Genomic DNA, 26,183 nt, shown 5'->3' on the forward strand with positions numbered 1-26,183 from the left:
ACAGAGTCTGCTATTACCCTTGTGGCCGACAACATCCGGCGTAAAGTGGAATCTGGCCAAACCACTGTTCTGGTCCTGCTGGATCTCACGGCTGCATTCAACACCCTGTCTCCCGCCATTTTAACATCTCGGCTTAGGGAGGCAGGGGTCACTGGACCAGCCCTGAGTCTTTTGAATTCCTTTCTTCTGGAAAGGGAGCAGAGAGTAATGCTCGGGAACTACCTCTCCCCTGCCAAGTCTTTGCAATGTGGTGTGCACAAGGGTCGGCATTGAGCCCGACCCTGTTTAACATCTATGTGGCCCCCCTTGCTAGACTAGTAAGATCGCAGGGGATGGAGGTGGTGTCCTACGCCGATGACACCCAGATTATGGTGTCTCTGGCGCATTCCTCTGTCACGACAACCGCCTCCAGCTTCAGGGTATGCATGCAGTATGTGGCAGACTGGATGACTATCAATTCCCTCAAGCTTAACGGCGAAAAGACAGAGGTACTGGTCTTTGGAAAAGACCAGGATGTTATGTCGAGCGAGTGGTGGCCTTCTTCTCTTGGCACCTGCCCCACTCCATCCCAATCAGCCAGAAATCTTGGTGTGATATTAGACACCTCACTCTCTCTGTCCCTACAAGTTAACAGGACCGTGGCCACATGCTGGGGTGTGATTAAGATTCTTAATAGAATCCGTGGCTATCTATCCCCTCAGGCGCGCAAACAAGTTGCAGTCGCTCATGTTGGCTCCAGGTTAGATTATTGAAACTCTTTGTATATGGAGGCCAATAAGAGCCTTATACAACAACTGCAAATTGTGCAGAATGCTGCGGCACGCTTTGTTTTGGCTCTTCCTAAGTCATCAGCTGCCACCAAGGCCAGGAAAGACCTTCATTGGCTTCCGGTGCAGCACAGAATTTCTTTTAAAATTCTCTGTTTGGCTTATAGAGCACTGGCAGAGGGATCAACGAATGCGATTAGCTCTTTACTCACTCGTTATGTTCCAACTAGAGGTCTCCGGTCCGCAGGACTTTTCCAACTCGTCGTGCCTCGCTTTAGGCTGACAAGATGGGGAGCCAGGGCCTTTTCAGTTGTTGCCCCGCAGCTTTGGAACTCCATCCCAATTGAAATAAAAACGCTACCCTCAATTCATCTGTTTAAAAAGGAACTTAAAACCTGGTTCTTCAGGAGGGCCTACCAATGATGGAATGCTACATGTGGTGACGAGCTGTTATTTTGAAGTAGGCGCCTTGACGCCCATTGGGCAAAGTTTGCGCATAATAAGAATCTTTTTATTAACCATTGCTATTACCTTTGTAAGATTCACAGAGCTCAATCCAAAAGGGACTACTGGTAATGGACTTCTAAAATGTCTGGGATGCCAACAAATTTGGATGTGAAAGTAGGTATGCTTCAGGTCTTTAGTGCAAAGCCAACCCAGTAATAGAAGGGGCAAAAGTATTTGGGTCAGGGCTATAGTCCTACAATAGTTAAAAGACTATCTGGCTTTTTGTCCCCCATAATGAAGCAAGTGTTGGAAGTCCTCAATGATCGCCTTCAGAGGCAACTCAGCACTCAGCATGATGAAAACTGAATCTTTGGGAGGTGTGACTATCCATGGGAGGTAAGGAAAAATAACAGGGCTGACTTGATTTCTTATAATATGCTCAGCAAGACACAGGGGTTTCAAGTGGCCGAACTGAGTCTCTCTCCCATCTACTGAAGGTGAATGATTTTGTATTTCAGTATCAGTGGACCTACTTCTCCTGCAGCCAAGCTTTACTTGGTGGACACTGAACTTTCTTTTCCCTCCAGGTGCTGGAACATCTACCCCACAGGCAGCAAAAATTATGAAAACCATGGAGAGCCTAGAATTAGCCATACAGCACGCGTAACCCCACCTCCTAGTTCTATGATGGCATGGGCGGATACACCTATAAAACCAGGGACACTTAGTTGGCTGTAAATACCACAGGTCTGCAGTGGCTCAAGATTTTCTCCTAACAAATGTAGCAAAGAACCTTCCCAATTAGGGTAAATCTAAAACCTGAGCCGCCCTAGTAACAGCAGGATAAAAATTCTTATTTCTCTTTCATTATGAAAGCTCCCACAATCAAGTCTCTCACTGTTTTGATCATGTAGTTGCAGGAAAAGATGCTTAACATAGCTATTGTTCCAGATATCCTTGGAGGCCCACGCATAATCTTGGAGTTTAGCAACCCATAATTTTATCCAGCCTGATAAAATTCAGACAATTTGCCTCATGTGGAGTGATTCATTCCTGAGTTTTCAACATAATACACCTAGCTTCAGCTGCTTAGAGGAACTTCACCATTATCCCAGTTTTCTAAAGAGGAGGTCCTGGTCAATTATCAATTGATCTTTTGGATTCATTCCAGATGATTTGTGGTGGTGTCAAGCTGAACAACTGGCAAATGCCCAAGCAAACATTCACTAATGTTAAGTCACAGTTGATCAGATTATTGGTAATGTGGGCCAAATATGTAAAAGTGAAGAAGAATCTTTAGTATCTGTAGTACAATCATTTCTTTCCATTGTATTATTTTCCAAATGCAACCCGAGATTTCAGTGCACGAGTCACAGGAACAAGGGACCTACTATTTTGATAGCTTGGCCATCAATGAGGGGAATACTTAGTCTTTGATAAAGGTTAACAGTTTCTCCGTAAGGAAATTATTTAGACTTAACAGAAGCGTTCTTTAATTCCGCCCAATATTTGACAGTTAGGGCTGTATTTGCTGTTTGGTAGATCAAACAAAAAAAGTGTCAATTATGCTGATTCAATCAGTCGATGCAATTAACTGTTACAAAACCTAGTTTAAGGCATGCTGGTCCATGAAAGTATTACTAGCTATATACAAAGCCCAGGCAGTAACAAAAGCAAGATATTATGGAGAGCTTTGGGGTTTTAGGATGCAGCCTAAGCACATAAGCCTTAAAAAATACTCTTCCAAATACACTAAATATACTCTTGCAAAGTGTATGGTAAAAGGGTCAAGGAGTCCCATTATACCAGTTAAGGGCAAGACTTTAACTTGTTTTTCAGGCGCTGTTTCCATAAAGGGTTCTATTTTGAGTGAAGCTTTGGGTCAATAGAGCACCGACGCAGTTCTTTCACATGAAGAAAGAATTTGCAGCTGGCTTCCTCATTATGTGGGAAAATTCACATACAATTACAAACGATTCCTTAACAGTAATAAATGTGCAGAATTGGGAACTTCAAATACAAAGAATACCAATCCTAATGTGCCATTTGACCTAAAATGTTGATCAAAATTTTCATGATGAAAGAAATATGGCATGTGGAAGAAACCAGCTCTTTTTTAAGAGTAAATGTCATTAACCTTGTAAAGAGTCATGGGCAGCACCGATTAATCCTTTTTCCCTTCCCCTGACTTAGCTTCTGTACTTTTTTTGACACACTCAGTCCTTCACCTTCAAATAAAATGTAAAACTGTTTCGTAACCAGGATTCACAATTGGGGGAAGAATTTATATTCCTTTGAAAAACAAATTTAAGGGCTTTTATAATAGGTTTTAAGAATGTTCTTGGCTTCCACAACTTCAGCAATTTGATTTGCATGCATATAGGGAGACAGCTGGTTTGTAAATTAACTGAGTCACAACCAGTCAAATGCAAGCGGCTGCTTTTTCTTTTGATGCTCAAAAGTTCAGGAGACTGGCATAGATGATTAGTTAAGCATTATGGTGTCATTTCTACTAATGAAATAATGCAATTTTAAGGGAAGTGGAGAACTTTCACTTTTGTTATTGTTACTGCTAGGAGGTGCATCTCTCGCAGACTGATTGCACAGGTGTAAGGGAATGTTTGTTTGAGTCTTCGTTGTCATTAATAATGCTGAATTCTCAAACATCTCACATCTGCTCAGAATATGCAATACAGTTTTATCATAAGCAGTGCATAAATCAGAGGTAAGCTAAATTATTGAGGGACTGTAATGCTAAGGAACAATGCACTGCCTTTTTTAGTATGACTGTTGCTAAGTTGTGCCCTCTAAAGCTGAATTGTTTAGACAAAAGGTAATGCTTGCAAAGAGAATTTAATGCACAGAAATGCTGAACTTCATTATCTTATACATGTAGCTGTATAAATCGATGAGTTTTAACTAAATTGAATGACTCATTCCAAGACAACCATCTTTTTAGTCCTATTCACTTTAATTCCGTCTTAGGCAGGATACAGTTGGTAGAGACAGGACGTTTCATCTCCTCAGAAAACAGCTAACACCACACAAGAGTAAGCAGGAAGAGGATAGCAAAAATAACAACTTTTGATTTACAGCAGCTCTATAATCACCTAACCTTGCTCCACAACTGCGGATGAAACCAGCTTCTAACATTTTAGCAGCTAGTTTCATTAAGGCCTTCTGGATAGGGATCAGTGAACCCTGGCTGTTCTTGGAAGAAAAGAATCTAGATAAGTTAATGACAGGAATGTCCTTCACTGTTTCCTTGGACTTCCTCCGATTTAAAAGCAGCATCATTCTTGTGGGGAAGAGTAAGTTGCACATCATCTGGCGGCCATTAGAATGAACTGTGATACTGGAACCAAAACAAATAGTGGAGGTAGTGGATAATGTCTATGAGTCACCAGCTATATAAAGACATCCAACTTCATTTGATTCTGCCAAAGGCTTTTATTTATAATATTTAAAACACTTGCACAATAATTCCAGACTTTAGATTTTTGGAGCACTCTACAGTACAACAGTTTAAACAATAAAATAAAGGGAACTACAATTGTCAACAGTATGAAAAAGGCAGTAATGAACAAGTTACTTGCCATCGGTAACAATATATCTTTAAGAGACATAGATTAGTTATAGATTCCCTACCATCAGGCATCAGACTGGATCCAGAGAATTTTTTCATCAGCAGTACCCCTGCGCGTCAAAAGGTGGTGTCAGTCGGCTCCGCGTTAGTCTTTGGCGTCGTGGTCGCAGGGATGACGCGACAGCTACTTAGACGCCGCCCTCAAGCGCCAAAGTCAGTCCTTTTACACAACATTCCTCGCCAGAAGCGCAGAGTCATGCAAGATACTGACCACTGGTGCACAAAACTAGGTCACTGAAAGGAAGTCGTTAACCGAAGAAGTCAGTTCGCTGACCGGGAAGGATGGGTAGGGCGGTAAGGAATCTATAACTAATCTATGTATCTTACAGATATATCGTTACCCAAGGTAAGTAACTTGTTCATCTGAAAGAGACAATTAGTTATAGATTCCTTACCTTTAGAATAGATAACCCAGCAATACCAACCCCGGAGGTGGGTTTGGGAACCAAGTTAACACCAGAAAGTTCTGGAGAACAGAACGACTAAAGAAGCCGTCTCTCCGGATTTGGCTGTCCATGCAGTAATGTTTTGTGAACGTGTCCAGAGATGCCCAAGCAGCCGCCTAACAGATGTCATTGAGGGGGACTCCCCGTCCCAAAGCAGTTGTAGATGCCGTCGCCCTGGTGGAATGCGCGTGCAGTCCCACTAAAGGCACCTTCTTTGCCAAAGAAAAACAAGCTTTTATGCACAAAACAACCCACCTAGAGATGGTCCCTTTGAGCACGGCCCAACCTTTTTTGGCATGCACGTAGCAGACAAAGAGTTGGCCATCTGCCCGGGATTGCTTGGTGCGATCCAAATAAAATGAAAGCGCACGTTTTGGATCCAGACGGTGAATGCGGAGGTGGAAAGAAGGTGGGCAAAGTGATGGTTTGAACAATGTGGAAAGTAGTAACCACCTTGGGAAGCAAGGAAGGTCTGGTTCTTAGGACAACCTTGTCCAGATGAAAAGTCAGAAAAGGAGGTTTTGAAGAAAAAGCCTGGAGCTCTATCACCCTGCGAGCAGAGGTGATGGCAACCAGAAAGGCAGTCTTTAAAGTAAGAAGTCTGAGAGGACAGTTATGAAGCGGCTCAAAAGGAGAGCAAATAAGATAAGTGAGAACCAAGTTCAAGTCCCATTGAGGCATTACAAATGGAACAGGAGGAAAAAGATGAGTAATGCCCTTAAGAAAGCGATTTACAACAGGGAACTTGAAAAGAGCCTGAGGAAGGCTGAAATGGCCGAGAGGTAGCCCTTAAGAGTGCCCAGAGCAGAGCCCTGCTGGGCCAAAGATAGGAGGAACAAGAGAACCTCAGAAAGAGGGGCAGAAAGGGGATCCACAGCCTTTGCTGTGCACCATGCCACAAATATATTTCACGTCTGGCTGCCAAGATTACATCACAGACTTCAGGAGGCAGGTTAAACGATGTCAGTTGCCGCCGCTCAATCTCTACGCAAGGAGGTGGAGCTGGACAGGTTCGGGTGGAGAACTGTTCCCTGCTGCTGCGACAGAGGATCCTCCGGAAGAGGCAGTCGAATCGGAAGATCGATGGCAATGGTGAGCAGCTTGAGATACCAGACTCTTTGTGCCCAATCCGGAGCCACAAGGATGACTTGGGCCTGGTCGCGCTTGATCTTCTTCAGCCCGCTGGGTAGAAGTGGCAAAGGGAGAAAGGCATATAGAAGACCTCAACTCCACTCGTGACGAAAATCGTCTCTTCGATGGTGAATAGATCTAACCAAGACTCTCCCCGCTGTTGAAAGAGACCTTGCGCCACCTCCTAGTGAAGACGCCATTCGTGATCCTGCCAAGTGTTGAACCACCAGGGATATTCCATGATGTTCCAGCCATGTCCAGAGACGGAGAGCCTCTTGGCATAGGGTCCACGACCCCACCCTGCCCTGTTTGTTGTAGTACCACATGGCGGTGGTGTTGTCTATGAACACCTGCACTATTCTTCCCCGGACAGAGGGAAGCAATGCCTTCAGTGCAAGGTCGTCCGGAGCTCCAGAAGGTTGATGTGAAGCCCGGACTCCGCCAGCGATAAGCGGACTCTGATCTCCACCTCTCCTATGTGGCCACCCAACCCCAGAAGTGATGAGTCCGTCACCACTGTGTACTCTGGTTAGGGAAGGGAGAGGGATCTGCCATTGAACCAAACCTGGTTTGTTAGCCACCACTGCAATTGTCGTGCAGTGCCCTCAGAGATCTGAATGCAATCGGAAATATTCCCCTGATGCTGTGCCCACTGGAGCTTCAGGTCCCACTGCAGAGCCTGCATATGCCACCTGGCATGATGTACCAGCAGGATGCAGGAGGCCGGAGGCCATGAGACCCAGGAGCCTCAGGGTCATTCCGACCGAAACCCGGGACAGAGGCTGAAAGATCAGATTCATAGCCTGAATATCCTGGACTCGCTGCTTGTGAGGATAATTCCAAAACTGTGTCGTGTCCAGAACCGCTCTGATGAAAAGGAGCTTCTGAGTGGCAGTCGGGTGTGACTTCAGCTCGTTCATAGTGAACCCCAGCGAGTGCAGGAGGTCCACCGTAGTCTGGAGGTGGGAGACGACTGCCTGGGGCGAGTCCGCCTTCAACAGCCAGTCGTCTAGATAGGAGAATACTAGAACCCCTGATCTGCGCAGACGAGCTGAGACCATCGCCATCACCTTCATGAACACCCGAGGGGTGCTGGTAAGGTCGAAGGGGAGCACCTTAAACTGAAAGAGCTTGTGGCCCACCGTGACCTGCAGGTAACGCCGGTGGGACGGCAAAACAGGGATGTGAACATAAGTGTCCTGCAAGTCCAACGCTACCATCCAGTCTCCCGGGTCAAGGCCAGACATGACCTGAGCTAGCATCAATATTTTGAACTTCTCCTTCCGGAGGAAGCGGCTGGCGTTCCTGAGATCCAAGATAGGACGCAGGCCTTTGTCCTTCTTTGGCACCAGAAAGTAGTGGGAATAGTAACCGCAATCTACTTCTGGGGCAGAAACTCACTCGATGGCTTCCTTGGCCAAGAGAGCCGCAACCTCCTGTTTAGGGAAGGGCCAGATGATCCTCTGACATGCGATGGTACTGAGGTGGCATGGGCGGGTGAGGGTAGTCTCGAAGGGGAGGGAGTAGCCCCTTCGGACTATATGCAAAACCCACCTGTCCGACATGATGTTGCACCAGTGGGGGAGGTGATGGTGAATCCTGCCGCCCACTGGCGATTGGTGGCCCTGACAGGTCGGACTAGGAGGGTTTGGAGGCTGCTGCAGAGGGGGCGGCGGTGGTGGACTGGCCTGCTAGCTGGCGCCCAGACCCACGCTGGTGGGTCCCACGTCCCTGGCAGGGGTTGAGCAGCTTGTGCCGGCCTGTGGCTCCTGGTGGAACATGGCGGGGTGCCCCTTCCGTAGCCAGGAAAGGGCCAAAAGCAGACTGCGCAGGCCGGGTGGTGGAGAGGCCCAAGGACTTGGCAATAGCCAGAAAGTCCTTGAAGCACTCTAGTGTGATGTCTGCTTTGTGGCTGAACAAGTGACGGCCATCAACGCGCACGTCCATCAGGGTAGCTTGGCCATCCTCGGAAAAACTACTTGACCTCAGCCAGGCATAGAGTCGAAGTGCTACTGACATTGAAATCACCCTGCTTAGTGAGTGTCTACTCCACATCGTATGGTAAACTTGGCTGCGTCTCTCCCCTCAGCGACTGCACGGAAGAGCATGGCCCAAGCCTCCACTGAACACTGGGGCAGTCCCTGCGCTACCGTACCCCACACAGAGTGAGTGTAACGGGCCAACAGAGATGCAGTGTTTACTGACCGCAGTCGTAAGCTGGACGAAGAAAACATCTTCCCAAGATGGTCTAGCTTTTTGGATTCTCTATCAGGTGGTGCGGTAGGGAATGCACCTTTGGACGTTGAGGCTTGTACCACCAAGCTCTCAGGTGTGGGGTGTTGGGAGAGAAAAGTGGGGTCGCCCAGAGCAGGGCGGTGGCATCGGGCAATCATCTTTTCCACAGTAGACCCTGTGTTGGGCCTGGACCAGGTGCCCAGAAGGATGTCAGTTAGGGCCTCATTGAAGAGCAGTAGGGGCTCCGAAGAGCTGACTGCCAGTTGAAGAACCTATGTCAGGAGGTTAGTCCTGACTGCCACTGTAGGTAGCTCGAGGTTGAGAGCCTCGGCTGCCCTACGCAACACCACTGCGTAAGAAGCTCCCCCCTTCGTAGCCACGGTAAGAGGAGACAACATGCCAAGGTCTGAAGAGGTATCCAGACCACTGGTCCGGGTCATACTCCAACTGGTCAGTTAAAGAATCTCCAGACCCCTCCAAGTCCTCCTCACCCTCCTCTGGTTGCCAACCTGGCCTGAAAGGAACACCAGGGTAGAACAGGGGTACAGTCAGTGCTGGGTCCGGCGTTGGTCCGGCTCTGTGTACACGTCAGGGTGGAGGCTGGGGTCGACTCCAGCTGGGGACACAACCGGTGTCGGATGTGGTGCGGGTGGAATCGGCGCCAGGGGAGGTGTTATAAGGTCGACGAGCGCCGATCAGGTTGCAAGCCTGGATCCAAGGCGACCCTGCGTTTTAAGGGCCAGAGACACTGGCGTAGAAGGCCCAGGGCCTCGAGCCGAGTCCACGGGGCCGAAGGTGTGGCAGCAGAGACGGGCTGCCCAAAGATGGCATGGATCTCTTCGTAAAAGCTTCGAAGATGGGCAGGGGTCGCTCTGGCTCACGGAAAGGGAGGGAAACTCAGAACTGACCTTACGGTTCCTGCACGCGAAGCTGCGGGAGGGGCACCGCCCACATCATCGGCCGACGGACAGGGAGAAGTCGAAGAGAGAAGATGCTTCTTCGACTTCTTGTGCAGCGGCCGCTCTGCAACCGGTCCCTCGACCTCCCACGTGACCGGGACCTTGAATGGAGCAAAGACTTTGGATTAATGGTCTGGCAGTCGGAACAAGACTTGGGGTCGTGGTCGTGGTCGTGGTCGGGTTCCAGGCACCACAGAACAGTGTCGACAAAAGTACCAAAAAAGTCAGTCAAAAAGTGAATGGAGGTACCGCTCTCTCTGGATCTGCCCTGGCTGGCGGGGAAAAAGAAAGAAATGATGTCAGCACGCGAGGGCGGCATCTAAGTAGCTGCAGTGACATCAACCCGGTGACCAAGAAGCCAACGACCAACGCAGAGCCGACCAACGCCACCTTTCGAAGCTGTGGGTCAGGTGATAGTGGTGGTGGTGAATTTATGGGTGTGATCAGTGGGAGAAGGAGGTGGAATGTAAGGTGGTGAAGGGTTAGTACCCACATTTTTTCTCTTCGGAGGAATGTGGTAATTCTCCTGTAGGTCCATTTTCCTTTTTTCAGGCAATTTGGCATGGATATGTCCAGTGTCTCGGTGTATAACGAGCTCTTTCTGTTTTGGATCCGAAGGTGTAATGTAGGACCAAGGCTCTTTTGGTGGTCTTTTTGTCTTTGATCGTCGTTTTCGGCATAGAAAGTTTTGGCTCCGAAGATTTGCTCTTCGATAACGGTGGCTTTGGTTTCAGCGGCAAAGAGTTCGGACTGGCGGCTGACTCGAGCCTGAGCCGGAAAGCTTTTCTTCGTGTTTCAGCACCAGGTCCGAGAGGGAGGCGCCCAAAACATTTCCCTTGGCCCGTAGGCAGAGGAAGGACCGGAGCCTTGTTGGTCTTGTGTTGTTAGGGCAAAGGGGCTTCTGTACTCACGGTATGCAGACCCGGTGTAACTTGCTCCTCTTCTTCCATGTCGGAGTCCGCCTCTGACTCGGAGATGTGTTGTGCTTCCTCAGCTCCTTGAGCCAGTAGTTGTTCTGTATCGGAATCTTTGCCGAAGATGTCCGGTACGGAGCCACTCTGATGTTGCATCTAGTGACGTCGAGCCAGACGGTCACGAAGCGCCTTCTTTGATTGAAACGATCAGCACGCGTTGCAGTCTTTCTCATCGTGTTCCGGGGATTAACAGAGGTTGCACACTTCGTGCAAGTTGGTGCGCGGAAACTTGGCACAACACCCTGGACAGAGCTTGAATGGAGTCCTTTCCATCGGCTGCTAGCGAGCCCGGTGCAGGTAGGCCCAAAGGCCCTCCAAGAGTTTTCCGATGAAAGGTCTTTGAATCGGGACTATACGCGGAGAATGGGAAATGCAATTGAGAGACAATACCGTTGAGGGTAGTGGATTGCGCATCAAAGGAAACCAGAGAAACAGTGCCGACCCGGAGAACAGCAATTCACATCCGAACACCATGGCAGAAAAAAATACAATCTAACAATGGAGTCCATGGCGATGCGCGCTATCACCGAAAGGAGGAGTCACCTACGTTGTAACTGGAAAAGACATGCAAATGATATCACCGAAAGGAGGAGTCACCGACGTTGTGACTGGAAAAGACTTGCAAACGAAGTGCAAACCTCCAGACCCAATTCTAGGTGCCAGGCTATGCAAAGCATGTGATCTACAGCTCACATGCCTCGAACATAAGCTTTTCTCACAATTTATTTTAAGACTAAGATCTTTGCAAAAAGGCTATGTACGTTTTTAGATAGAAATTCTTTTCAGGTTCAAAATGGGCCACTAAGGAGGAAAACAACAATGCGGTTTTACAGGTAAGTAACCAACTTACAAATCCAGGCTTCGGGTTGTAGGGTCAGCAGAGGGCCAGGTTCAGGTAATCACAAACACTGCACCACCAGCGGCATAGGGGCGGCCGGGTGCAGAAGTCAAAGTTGCAGATCAAGCCCAATATTTTCCAACTTAGATTGGGGGTGCTCGAAGACACACTGCTTGCAGGTGAGAATATTGGTATGTGTAAAAATAGAGGTACTCCGGACACAAGTTCCTAAATCAGGGAAAATAACCAGTGTGTGAATATTGCAATTTTAGGAACAATGGAAATAGTTATGGACCTAAACAATGTTTATCATAAACATATACATGCAACTTCTGTTCAATGGTATCAAAAATATTTTTTATTATTATTGTTTTTATAAATAAATTAAACAAGATACACAAACAAGGGATAAAACATATAGGGCCCGATGTAGGTAATAGGGAAATACAGATTCCTAAATACCGAATTTTACCGATTCGGTATTTAGAAATCGGTATTTCAGATGTAGGTAGGAATTCGGGAAAAAATACTGAATTCCTAATATTCGTTATTACCGAATCGGTAATTGAGATTCGGTAATAACGAATACCTACTCATTCATTCCTATGGGCTTGGAGGCCCATAGGAATGAATGTGAAGACATTCGGTATTACCAAATCGGTAATACCGGGAGGTATTTCACGGGTAAGAAAATAACAAGAATAGGGATGGAGAGGAGGAAGTGGATTCTGTCTCCCCTAGTAATTTTATTAAACAAAAAGAAATCCACTCTTACAGTGGTAGTGGTCCCTACAATGGTGGGGAGCAGTATTGGGGGTTCTGTTGTCTCCTTGCTCAATGTAGCAACGGTTACTGCCAAAAGTGGTAGGCTGTCATCCCCTCAGCCTACCAAAAGTGGTAGGCTGTCATCCCCTCAACGCGGCTCCGACGGAGCCGCATTGAGGGGATGACAGCCTACCCCTTTTGGCAGTAACCGTTGCTACATTGAGCAAGGAGACAACATAACCCCCAATACTACGCCTAGGCTCATGAGGCTAGTTAGCCTTAGTCCAGAGGTTCTGTATTAATGCCAATTGGGCGCAACGGACTGCATTTAATAGAACACGAATAGGTACATTTCACCTATTATTTTTTGTAGAGCACACTTTGACATCTACTCACATGTGAGTAAGGTGGGGATAATAGTGCATATCCTCGTCCTGAAGAAGGAGTCCTTGACACTCCGAAACATGTCGACGCACTAGAGAGGTTGATGTACCCTAACTAGTATAAACAACCTCACACTGCACTTTTTTAACGATACCATCCGAGGGCTTAATAAAAAAAATTTATTATTTTTTCCCCTACGAGCCAGGTATCTTAACTATCACTGTTTTTCACCTCACCACTCACATTTATTCCCTTCACACACATCAACACATAGTCCACTTCCAGTGCTCCTACGTAGTCGTGAGTCGCAGCACGCCGCATCCCGTAGAGGGGTGCGAAGACCCCGATGATGAAGCATGACACCAAGGGGCCTGTTGGTGTGTGAGGGGTATTTATACAACACTGTGTGCTCCCCACCATTGTAGGGACCACTACCACTGTAAGAGTGGATTCCTTTTTGTTTAATAAAGGTATTTCAAGGGTGCCAGGGTGTCCAAAGGACACCCTTTTGCACCCCTGAAATGTGCATGTGTGCCACATGGCACATTTCAAAAAGAAAAAAAGCGCTTTTTGAAAGGAAATCTCTACTTACCACCAACTTGATTCCTTCCCTACATCCCACATGGCTAAATACGGGTCGGTAACGGTGAACAAATTTCACCGTTACCGACCGGTATTTGCCCACCTACATCTAGCCCTCAGTCCTCTATATGTCTGTTTACAATGGGTTCAAAAAGTCAAATTACAGAGATAAGATTCTTGTATTGACCAAATATCAGATACAATATGCACAGTGTCAATCATTGATATATGAAGAACGGTTTAACATGATACAGTTAATATCAAGAACATACAGACAGAATAATCATATCAATGTATACAGAGGACAATCATTTCTGGCATGGCTCTTGGAAATCTGTGTCACAGAGGACTATATGTTTTATCCCTTGTTTGTGTATCTAGTTTAATTTATTTATAAAAACAATAATACAAAAAAATTTGATACCACTGAACAGAAGTTGCATGTATACGTTTAAGATAAACATTGTTTAGGTCCATAACTATTTCCATTGTTCCTAAAATTGCGATATTCACACACAGGTGAGTAGACCAGTTGCTGGGCTCAAGTTTTGGAGATTAAAACAAGGCTGGGGGCCACACGGAAGCACCAAACAAAAACCACCAGCCACAAGGGGGCATCCGGGTGCAGGGGGCAAACACTCAATGCACCCAATGCAATTCATGAGTGAAACTCTGTTTGGGGAACAGGGAACAAACTGGACGCTGCACGAAGGAAAACAGTGACAGCAGAGGTAAATTGGGATGCTGTAGGTCGTAGGGTCACCGTCAGTCGAACTTTTCAAGGCCCAAGGGCTTCGGGTGCAGGGGTGTCGCTTAACGTTTGGTTTCTCTTACCAGAGCCGTTCGCGGTCGGGGAGAACCCTAGGATTAACACTGCAGGCGTCGCCCTGGAGTCAAGGAGGGATCAGCCAACGCTCGATTAGGACTCAGGATCGCTTGGTAACCTCTTCTGAATTGGTGGGCCACCTTGGTAACCTCTTCTGGATCGGTAGGCTACCTGGAAACAGACCAGAGGCGTCGGGTGCAGAATGGTCAAAGAGCGTGGATCCAGAGGGCACCAAAGTACTTTGAGTTGCTTTCTTGTGGACAGAGCCAATGTTCTCTGGAAGTCTGGTCTTCTTCAAAGGCAGGCAGTCCTCTCAGGAGTTGTGGAGGTCGCTGACTGCAGGACCGGTGTTGTATCTTCACAGGTTCTGCAAGGGCTGCAGACAGGCAAGTAAAGCTGGGGCCAAGTCAGTGGGTGTAAACATTCTGCTCTGCAAGGGGTCGTCTTCGTCCTTCTTCTGAGGTTGGCAGGAACTAGTTTCAGGGTCTGGGGGAGCCACCTAAATACTAGATATTGGTGTGTTTTAAGGGAGTTAGAACCAATGGGCCCCCAACCTGGGGTGTCTACACCCTCAATTATGCCATTCTTCTGTGGGACGGGGCATAGTACTAGCCCTAATTGGAGGAATCTGCCCATCTTCAAGATGGCAGGGACTGAAAGATGTGCACCCCTTAGGGGTAGAGTTGGCAGAGGTGGGCATAAATCTTATTCTTCCTAGTATTTCCTTACAGTTGGGGTGTAAACCAGGGGCAGCCATCTGCTGCTTGCAACAGAGGCTGGGGGGTCACATTACAAAGGACCCAGGCCTTTGAAGCTTCCCCTCTTAAACACTGTGAGCATTCTGGGAGAGGAGGTGTGACGCCTCCGCCCAGGATGTGCTTTGTGTCTGCTCCCAGAGAGGGGGGCACTTGACCAAGGAGTCTAGAAACATGTCCGGTGGTGGCAGGCTGCTTAAAGCCAGTCCATGGTCACACCAGGGTTTGTAGATTTTCAGGGGCCACCTCTGAAGTGTCCTAGGAGTACATGTCAATAAATCCCACACTGGCATCAGTGTAGGTTTAGTGAGAGGATTAGTATGGTACCAAACACTCCTAAGTTTAGAGAAACCATCATGCTGCTTTGGTACTCTAGTTGCCGAGTTTCCAACCTATGTACTCTCTTGGGCTTCCCTGGCACTTACAATATCTAAGAATAGACTTAAATATTGTAAGGCAAAAGGAATATGTTACTTACCAGCATGCATCTGTTCTTGGCATGTAGGGCTGCTGACATTCATATCTGTGCATAGATCGCCGCCTGGTGTTGGGTCCGGATGATTGCACATTGTTGTCGTGAAAGAGTATCACGAGATAGGTGGCTCCTCCCCTGGACTACAGTGCGCATGGGCATCCCCTCCATCCTCAGATTGTTTTTAGCCATAGTGGCAGAGATGGAGTGTGGTACAGTAAGTGATGACCATGCCTGAGAATGAATCTGAGTGCTGCATTTACGATAGGCACCGGGGAGGAGGGCGGGCGATATGAATGTCAGCAGCCCTACATGCCAAGAACAGATGCATACTGGTAAGTAGCATATTCCGTTCGAGGCATGTGGGCTGCTGAATTCATATCTGTGCATAGAATGAATAGCAGTTACCTCCTTAGCGGTGGTTGCCCGTGCCAGCTGCAGCAGTCTGAAAAAGAGTTTGGAGGACAGCTTGTCCTACAGCAGCTTGCTGTTTGGAGTGTACATCTACGCAGTAGTGTTTGGTAAATGTATGTAGGGTGGTCCATGTGGCTGCTCTACATATATCCTCTAGAGGAATGTTACCCAGGAAAGCCGTGGATGCCCCTAGCTTGCGTGTGGAATGCGCTCGTGGGGGAACTGTTAATGTGCGGTTAGCCTTTTGATAACATATCTGTACGCACTTAACGATCCATCTGGCTATACCTGATTTGGAAATGGGGTTGCCTTTGTGTTGTGGGGAGAAGGCAACAAACAGTTGCTTAGTTTTCCTGAAATCCTTTGTCCTGTCAACGTAATACAGGAGAGCTCTTGTAACATCTAAAGTGTGTAGTGCCCGTTCTGCCACTGAATCAGGATTGGGGAAGAAAACGGGTAGCTCTATGGTTTAGTTAACGTGGAACTGCGACACCACCTTAGGCATGAACGTAGGGTTGGTACGCAGCACTACCCTATTGGCGTGAACCTGCATGAAAGGCTCTTGAATAGTTAGTGCTTGAAGCTCATTAACTCTTCTTAGCGATGTGATTGCTACTAGAAAAGCCACTTTCCATGTCAGAAACTGTATCTCACAAGAGTGAAGAGGTTCAAAGGGTGGTCCCATTAATCTGGTGAGAACCACGTTCAGATTCCAGACAGGAGAAGGAGGGTGTCTGGGAGGAATCACTCTTTTGAGTCCCTCCATAAAAGCTTTAATGGCTGGCACCCTGAAGAGGGAAAGATGCTGCCTGTTTTGAAGATAAGCTGCCATTGCTGCCAAATGTATCCTGATGGGGCTGTATGCCAGATTGCATCTGTATAGATGTAGCAAATAACAGATAATGTTTTGCGTGGACGCATCCAGCGGATTTATGTCATTATTGGAACAGTAAATGACAAAAATCGCTTCCATTTGGCCGCATAGCATGCCCTGGTAGTAGGTCTCCTTGCCTCCTTGACGATGTTCATACAGTCAGGGGGCAAGTTGAGGTAGCCAAACTCTATGACCTCAGGAGCCATATCGCAAGGCTCAATTGTTGCAGATCTGGGTGCTGAATGTCTCCATGGCTCTGAGTGAGGAGACTGGGAGTGAGGCACAGTTGTTGGTGAGGCACCACTGAAAGTTCTAGGAACGTGGTGTACCACGCCTGCCTTGCCCACGTTGCAGCAACCAGGATGAGAGTCATGGAGTGTTGTCGCAGTTTGCGTGCCACTAGCAGGCTGAGCGGAGCTGGAGGAAAAGCGTACTGCAAATGCTACTTACCAGTATGCATCTGTTCTTGGCATGTAGGGCTGCTGACATTCATATCTGTGCATAGATCGCCACCTAGTGTTGGGTCCGGATGATTGCACATTGTTGTCCTGGAAGAGTCTTCGAAGTATCACGAGATAGGTGGCTCCTCCCCTGGACTACAGTGCGCATGGGCATCGCCTCCATCCCCAGATTGTTTTTAGCCATTGGCAGAGATGGAGTGAAGAATGTGAGTGATGACCATGCTATGAGCATATGTATGTATATGATATAAATCTGCAGCTGCTACAGGCGCCGGGGAGGAGGGTGGGCGATATGAATGTCAGCAGCCCTACATGCCAAGAACAGATGCATACTGGTAAGTAGCATTTGCAGTTCGAGGTATGTGGGCTGCTGAATTCATATCTGTGCATAGAATACATAGCAGTCCCTCCATTAACGGCGGCCGCCCGTGCCAGCAGCAGCAGTCTGAAAAAGCGTTTTTAGAACAGCCTGACCAACAGCTGCCTGCTGTTTGGAATGTACGTCTACACAGTTGTGTTTAGTGAAAGTATGTGTGGTAGACCATGTGGCTGCTCTACAGATATCTTCTAAGGGAATGTTACCTAGGAAAGCCATAGAGGCCCCCAACTTCCTGGTGGAGTGGGCCCTTGGTGGGATAGTGAGAGTGCGTTTAGCTTTAGCGTAACAAATCTGGATGCACTTTACTATCCACCTAGCGATCCCCGCTTTGGAGATTGCGTTTCCCTTGTGGTGAGTAGCAAAAGCAACAAAAAGTTGTTTGGTTTTGCGGAAATCTTTTGTCCTGTCTACGTAATACATCAAGGCCCTCTTAACATCAAGGGTGTGGAGCATGCGCTCCGCCAGCGTCTCTGGGTTTTGGAAAAACACTGGCAATTCAATCGTCTGGTTAATGTGGAATTGTGATACCACCTTGGGTAGGAATTTAGGGTTAGTGCGGAGCACCACCCTGTTAGCATGTACCTGGAAGAAAGGTTCTTGGATGGTGAGCGCCTGCAGCTCGCTAACACTCCTAAGCGATGTAATCGCTACTAAGAACGCAACCTTCCAAGTCAGAAACTGAAGCTCACAAGAGTGCAGTGGCTCAAAGGGAGGACCCATCAGCCTTGTAAGAACCACATTGAGGTTCCATTCTGGAGCTGGTGGGGTCCTTGGTGGAATGACCCTCTTGAGCCCTTCCAGAAAGGCCTTGATAGCAGGGACCTTAAAGAGTGACAGGTGCTGCCTATTCTGGAGGTATGCTGCCATAGCAGACAGGTGAATACGGATGGAAGAGTACGCTAGATTGCATTGATACAGGTGGAAAAGGTAACAGATGATATTCTGAATGGAAGCATCTAGCGGGTCAATATTGTGGTTAGCACAGTAGATGACAAACCTCTTCCATTTAGCCGCATAACAAGCTCGAGTAGTGGGCTTCCTTGCCTCCCGAATGATGTCCATGCAATCGGGAGGTAGATTGAGGTAGCCAAACTCTAGGACTTCAGGAGCCAGATCGCCAGGTTGAGCTGTTGCGGATCTGGGTGCTGAATGTCGCCATGGCTCTGCGTCAGAAGGCTGGGAGTGAGATGAAGCCTCTGATGCGGTACCACAGAGAGTTCCAGAAACGTGGTGTACCATGGTTGGCGAGCCCACGTCGGAGCAACCAGGATGAGCGTCATCGAGTGCTGCCTGAGCTTGCGTGCCACCAGCGGTATCAGAGGTGCTGGGGGAAAAGCGTACGCAAATCTGCCTGACCAGTTCATCCACATCGCATTGCCCTGTGATTGCGGGTGTGGGAACCTGGCGGCGAAGTTTCGGCATTTTGCGTTCTCCTTTGTGGCAAATAGGTCTATCTCTGGATGACCCCACCTATGGAAGTACGGTTGGAGTACTGATGGATGTATCTCCCACTCGTGCATCTGATGGCTGTGCCTGCTGAGCAGATCCGCCATTTGATTGTCCTTGCCCGGGAGATGCTCTGCCATGAGGAAGATGTTCCTCTGAATGGCCCACTTCCACATGCTCTGAGCCAGATGAGACAGCTGTGGAGAGTGTGTGCCTCCCTGCTTCTGGATATAGTACATGGCCGTCATGTTGTCCGTCCGGATCAACACGACCTTGTTGCACAGATGTACTTTGAACGCCTTTAAGGCCATGAAGATTGCCATCAGTTCCAACACATTGATGTGCATCTTCCTTTGCTGTAGTGTCCATAGTCCCTGCACCGTGTAGTGGAGTACATGCGCTCCCCAACCCTGGAGAGAAGCGTCCGTTGTCAGGACAATCTGTGGGACAGGCTCTTGGAATGGTTGGCCTTTGCAAAGGTTTTGTGGATTCCACCAATGCAGAGAGTTGTATGCCCGACCGCTCACCAACACTAGGTCTGTCAGTTGCCCATGAGCCTGAGTCCACTGACGTGCTAGGCACTCCTGAAGCGGACACATATGTAGTCTCGCGTGCGGGACAATGGAGATGCAGGAGGCCATCATGCCTATCAACTGCATGAACACCTTCGCTGGAAGCGAGTGCTGGGGTCTGAATCGTTGGATCAGCGCCTGGATACTGGCGATTCTCACTGAATTTGGCTGCGCAGTGGCTGCCAGAGTGTTGATTGTCGCGCCCAGATACTGTCGCACGTGGGCGGGCTGGAGATGGGACTTGGGGTAGTTCAGAGAGAAACCCAGATCGTGCAGGAGATGAATGGTGCGTGACACATGGTCTACGCACTGTCGTTCCGTCCTTGCCTGAATGAGCCAGTCGTCCAGGTAAGGAAAGACGTGGACGTTTTGGCGACGAAGATGCGCCGCCACAGTCGCTAGGCACTTCGTAAATACCCTTGGTGCCGTGGTGACCCCGAACGGCAGGACCTTGAACTGGTAATGCTGGTCTAAGATCGTGAATCTGAGATACTTTCTGTGGGAAGGATGCAGGGGGATATGAAAATAGGCATCTTTCAGATCCAGCGTAGCCAGAAAATCCCCCTGCTGAAGGAGGGGAAGCACTTGCTGCAACGTGAGCATATGGAAGTGCTCCGAGAGTATGTACCAGTTTAGGGGCCTGAGGTCCAGGATGGGCCTGAGGGATCCGTCCTTCTTGGGAATCAGGAAATACAGGGAGTAAACCCCTGTTCCCCGCTCTCGCAATGGAACGAGCTCTATTGCCCCTTTTTGCAGCATGACTAGAACTTCCTGCTGCAACAAGGTCAAATGCTCGCCTGACATAGGACGGCTTCTTGGGGGTATGTCCGGTGGAATGGAAGTAAGCTCTAGACAGTACCCGTACTGGATAAGGGACCTCACCCACCTGTCCGTGGTGATGTTCTTCCACGCCGGCAGGAACTGCTGGAGTCTCCCCCCAACCGGTGTTGTATGGTCGGGGGGCAGTGACAAGACGTCACTGCTTGTTGGTGGTGGTGGACCTGGAGCTATTGTTTCCACGTCCCCTGCCCTTGACATTATTGCCGCTGTAACCACCTCTACCCTTGTTGTTGTACGGGGTCTGGGTGTTACTTTTGTAATACTGTGTGGATTGGGATGCCTGCCCCCTTGTGGTGCCTCTGGAGCCTGAGCGGCGAAAGGAACCACTCCGAAACTGCTGACTTTGTAAAGCCCCCATTGATTTGGCAGTTTCCGTATCTTTTTTCATTTTTTCCAGGGTGGCATCCACCTCAGGTCCAAACAGGTGGTCAGGATTCACTGTTTGATTCAGTATCGTAGTTTAGATGTCGGGTTTGAACCCTGAAATTCGAAGCCAGGCATGGCGTCTAAGCAACACACTGGTGTTGATAGCCCTGGAGGCTCTTTCTGCCACGTCTAGTGCACATTTGATGGATGCATTCGTAATGAGTTTGCCTTCCTGAATCAGCATCTCTCCTGCCTCCTTGTATTGGTCAGGCAAGTGTTGCAGTATGGCCTCTAAGGTGTCATAATGGGCCCTATCATAACGTGAAAGCAGGGCTTGGGTGTTAGAAATTCTCCAGATATTAGCTGCCTGTGCAGCAATCCGTTTGCCTGAGGCCTCGAAGATCTTGGACTCTTTGTCTGGGGGAGGAGCGTCACCAGTAGTCTGAGAGTTCGCCCCCTTCCGAGCGTTGGAAACAACCAAGGAGTCTAATGGCAAGTGTCCCCTGATATAGGTAGGATCCGTCGGCGCCGCCTTATATTTCCTGTCGATTCGAGGGTTGACCACACGCGCCCGTGTGGGCTCCTTGAAGACTTCCGTTGCATGTTTAAGCACACCTTTGAGCATCGGCAGCGTTTTGACTGTCTTCTCAGCCACAGAGAAGGTGTCGAATAAGAAGTCCACATCCACGGGGTCCGAGTGCAGCTCGACGTCGTGGTTAGCCGCAGCTCGCTCGATCAGAGCATTAAAGGCTGCCGAGTCCTCCGTCGGGGACGTCTTGGCCACAAAGAGTTGCGTGTCCTGACCCGATTGCGGGTCCTCCGTGTCGCCTCCGGCGGACCAAGGGGCACGCTCCTCCTCCGGATCCGAATACGCCGGATAGGTGTACTCGGCATCGTCTTCGTCCACATCGCCTGCGGGGGAATGCGTTGGCGAGAGTCCCAGGGCTTGTAGGGACACAGGTTCCACCAGAGTCGAAGAGTCTGCAGAGTCCCTTTTGTTTTTGAGAGGGATCTTGAAATTCTCCAACGCCGGCTCCGTCGTGATCTTCCTCTTGAGGAGAGACAGTTTTCCGGTGTTGGCGTCGATGATTACCTCACGACGTTCTTCTTCAGCAAGCGGCTGGAGCCGAAGCTTCGACGCCACCAAGGTAGCTTTCGGCGTCAGTACCTCCTTCGAGTGTCCGCCCTGTGTCGACGCGAAGGCCTTCGGCGCCGTCTTGGGTGGTAGGGTGGAACGAATAGGCGTTTGCCCCTTCGCAGGCTTAGGCGGGAGTTTAGGCGCCACAGCGTCCTGAGCGGGAACCACACTGTCCTTTCGGATCCGTTGCAGGGATTCCGCTACCTTCATCGTTAAGGCCGGAGAGGGCTTGACCGGTCCAAGCGACCCCCCGTCGTCGAGAGCCTGATCGCCGGCAGCCACCTTCTTCGGAGCCGACGCCCCATGGTCATGAGCGTCGTCGCCCTGACGCTTCCTCGGAGCCTTTTTCGGGTCCGCGACCCCTTTCGAAGCCGACGCAGACGCGTCGGACGATTTCGCCTTCGGCACCGACCCCGAGGGCTTCGGGTCGGCCATTTTGGCGTGGCTCTTAGAGTCGGCCATTTTGACTTTCTTGGAAGTTGACGCCTCCAGAACCTTCTTGACCATCTCAACTTTCGCTTTCGGTTTCGTATCCGAGGGTGCGGGACCAGTCGGCTTCACTTTCGTTTTCTTCGAAGTAAGCGCTGGGTCACAAATGTCCGTGACCGGGCCCGAAGGCGGGGACGTAGGACTCATAGTCAGATCTTGGGTAAGGCCCGAAGGCGATCCCGCGACCTGGGCCGTATGAAGGGGACTAGCCCCTGAGTCTGTTTGGGGATGCTCCTCCTCCGAGCTATCTCCCATCGTGGTAAAAGCCTGATCGTCGTCCCCTACCTCGTCGGTGACTTCGTCAAAGTTCTCCTCACCCGCGTCGTAGGTCTCCCCTTCGGATGCGGGATTAGAGTCCGAACCTTGCACGTCTTCTTCGTCCTCGACAGATTCTTGAAAAATGTCATCTGGTGGGGGCGCCGCAGCCGATAAATTAGCCTGGAGCCTATGGGCTCTACGAATCTTTAAAGTCTTCTTGCTCCGGAACTTCGAACACGCCATGCAGGCGTCTTCGCGGTGATCCGGTGACAAGCAGGTATTGCACACAGGGTGCACATCGAGGTGTGAGTATTTAGAGTTACACACCGAGCACTTCTTAAACGGAGTCCGCTCCATAGCAAGAGTGTAGTGTAGGCCCGTCCGCGCCGAAAGCACGTGGAAGGGCAGCAAGAGATCGGAGCTGAGAGTCAGAAAGAAACCCGAACGCAACTATACCGACGCCCAGCCTAAAGACCTTTTGGTCTCGAGTAGAAGTTGAACAACTATCGGTTCCGACAGAGGGAACCGAAACACATCCGAAACCAATGGCGGAAAAAAACAATCTGGGGATGGAGGCGATGCCCATGCGCACTGTAGTCCAGGGGAGGAGCCACCTATCTCGTGATACTTCGAAGACTCTTCCAGGACAACAATGTGCAATCATCCGGACCCAACACTAGGTGGCGATCTATGCACAGATATGAATTCAGCAGCCCACATGCCTCGAACACAAATCTGCCTGACCAGTTCATCCATATCGCATTGCCCTGAGACTGCGGGTGTGGGAACCTGGCGGCGAAGGTTTGGCATTTTGCGTTTTCCTGTGTGGCGAATAGGTCTATCTCTGGATGACCCCACAGCTGGAAATATGGTTGGAGCACCGAGGGATGTATCTCCCACTCGTGCTTCTGACGGCTGTGCCTTCTGAGCAGGTCCGCCATCTGGTTGTCCTTGCCCGGGAGATGTTCCGCCATGAGGAACAAGTTCCTTTGAATGGCCTACTTCCACATGCTCGGGCTAGATGAGAATTGTGGAGAGTGTGTGCCTCCCTGCTTCTGGATGTAATACATGGCAGTCATGTTGTCCGTCCGGATCAGCACAACTTTGTTGCACAAGTGCAACTTGAATGCCTTCATTGCCATGAAGATTGCCATCAGCTCCAACAGGTTGATATGCATCTTTTGCTGCTGCCTCGTCCATAGTCCTTGCACGGTGTAATGGAGGACATGCGCTCCCCAGCCCTGGAGAGATGCGTCTGTTGTCAGCACTATTTGTGGGACAGTCTCTTGGAACAGTCGTCCCCTGCAAAGAGTTTGTGTGTCCACCAATGCAGAGAGTTGTATGCACGACTGGTCACCAACACTAGGTCTTTTAGATGTCCATGAGCCTGGTTCCACTGTTGTGCTAAGCACTCTTGAAGGGGAAGCATGTGTAGCCTCGCGTGCGGGACTATGAAGATGCAGGAGGCCATCATACCTATCAGCTGCATAAATACCTGCGCTGGGAGTGAGTTCTGGGGCCTGAACTTTTGAATCAGCAATTGCATGCTGTTTACTCTGGCAGAGTTGGGCTGCGCTGTTGCTGTCAGAGTATTTATTGTCGCACCAAGGTACTGTTGCACATGTGCCGGTTGAAGGTGTGATTTTGGGTAGTTTAGTGAAAATCCTAGACTGTGTAGGAGGTGAATTGTGCGGGACATGTGGCTGGCACACCGTTGGGCTGACTTTGCTTGGACAAGCATTCGTCCAGATAAGGATAGACATGGATGTGTTGTCTCCGAAGGTGCGCAGCCACTGTAGCCAAGCACTTGGTAAACACCCTGGGGGCAAGAGTGACCCCGAAAGGCAGGACCTTGAACTGGTAATGCTGGTTGTTTATGGTGAACCTGAGGTATTTCCTGTGTCCTGGGTGAATGGGGATGTGGAAATATGCGTCCTTCAGGTCTAGTGTTGCTAGAAAGTCCCCCTGCCTGAGCAATGGTAGATCCTGCTGTAAAGTTAACATGTGAAAATGTTCCGACAAGATGTACTGATTTAGGGGTCTGAGGTCTAGAATGGGCCGCAGGGAACCGTCCTTTTTTGGGATTAAAAAGTACAGGGAGTACACCCCTTTACCTTGCTGTTCTAAAGGTACAAGTTCTACGGCCCCTTTTTGCAGCATGCGGATTACTTCTTGCTGCAATAAGTGCATGTGCTCTGCGGACATAGGACGGTGCCTTGGTGGTATGTTGGGAGGAGTGGAGGTTAGTTCCAGACAATAGCCGTATTGGATAAGTTGTCTCACCCACCTGTCTGTGGTAATGCCTTCCCAGACTGGCAGGAACTGCTGGAGTCTTCCCCCGACCGGTGTTATATGGTTTGGGGGCAGTGACAAGGCGTCACTGTTTATTGGTGGCGGAGGATCTGGCATTATTATTTCCGAATCCTCGGCCTTTGGTGCTGTTCCCACAATATCCACCCCTGTTATTTTTGTTATAGGTGGTTTGCGTGCTCCCCTTGTTGTATTGGGCTTGCTGCAATGCTTGACCTCTAGAGGCTCCCCTGTTACCGGAGCGACGAAAGGAACTGCCCCATAACTGCTGTGACTGCAGAGCCCCCATAGATTTTTCTGTCAGTGTCTTTTTAAATTTTTTCAAGGGTCGTGTCTACATCAGGACCAAAAAGAAAGTCACGGTTAACCGGCTGATTGAGCAGAGTTGTTTGGATCCGTCTCTCGGAACACGGGGACCGGGAAACACAAGAGGAGGGATCCAATTTCTCTGAGGAAGTCTTTTGGACGTGAACGCAACCGTTTTTTCTGTGTCAAGAGGTGGATCCCCTCCCGGTACCGGCTTAATACTTACACGTATTAAGAGCGAATATTGTGAGCGCCCGCTCTACCTGGTGGGTGGAACACTTACAGAGGAACACACCCATGTTCCCAGGACCAAAGCGAAACACTACAACCTTTACTTAATATTGATAATATCTAAACACTGAACATTCCAGCAGAAAAAACCTTTTCCAATTTCAACCTGCCAACACGTAGGTTGTGCCACAAGCCCTGAAGAGTCGTGTTGACTTACCATAACACGACGAAACACGTGTCGGCTGACTGTGGACCGTTTCTACGGTTGTGGACACATTAAACAACCAACCTTAAAGGAAAACACCCAAGAATCTGCATCTGTCTATTTTGTTATACTTGTATTCTATCGTGTTATACATTAACATTCAGTTTTACACCTTGTTGTGTGTGCGAGAGCATTGCTGTCTTATGTGATGTGAAAGTCCTCTGATTTTCTTTTGGACGGTTAAGGGCTTTTCCGTTCGCTCTGTTATGCACCACTTACTCACCTAATTACTTAGTACTCTTTAACCTAGAATTTTAGGCAGAGCGCCCTTACTATCTGAAATCTTCCAAAAAACCCTGTACAGCTGTTATTTATTGTTTGCATCTCAGGTTTGAAACCAGAGATGCGGAGCCAGGCATGGCGTCTTAGCATTACACTAGTGTTGATGGCCCGAGCTGCCGTGTCTGCTGCATCAAGTGCACACTTGATGGATGCATTTGAAATCAACTTTCCTTCCTGTATTATCATTTCTGCTCCCTCCTTATAAGCATCAGGCAGGTGTTGCATCAGCTGTTCTAGCGTGTCGTAGTGAGCCCTATCATATCTGGCTAATAGGGCCTGTGTATTTGAGATCCTCCAAATATTAGCCGCTTGAGCTGCCACACGT

At 49.1% G+C, this 26,183-nt stretch overlaps 1 protein-coding gene across 7 annotated transcripts in view; it reads right to left on the reverse strand.

Moving 5' to 3' along the window:
* Nucleotides 1–26,183, reverse strand: part of CNOT2 (CCR4-NOT transcription complex subunit 2) — a 429,881-nt gene that overhangs the window by 83,821 nt on the left and 319,877 nt on the right. The window lies entirely within an intron of this gene.

The sequence above is a fragment of the Lissotriton vulgaris genome, chromosome 1_1 (assembly GCF_964263255.1).
Source record: "Lissotriton vulgaris chromosome 1_1, aLisVul1.2, whole genome shotgun sequence".
Taxonomy (NCBI): domain Eukaryota; kingdom Metazoa; phylum Chordata; class Amphibia; order Caudata; family Salamandridae; genus Lissotriton; species Lissotriton vulgaris.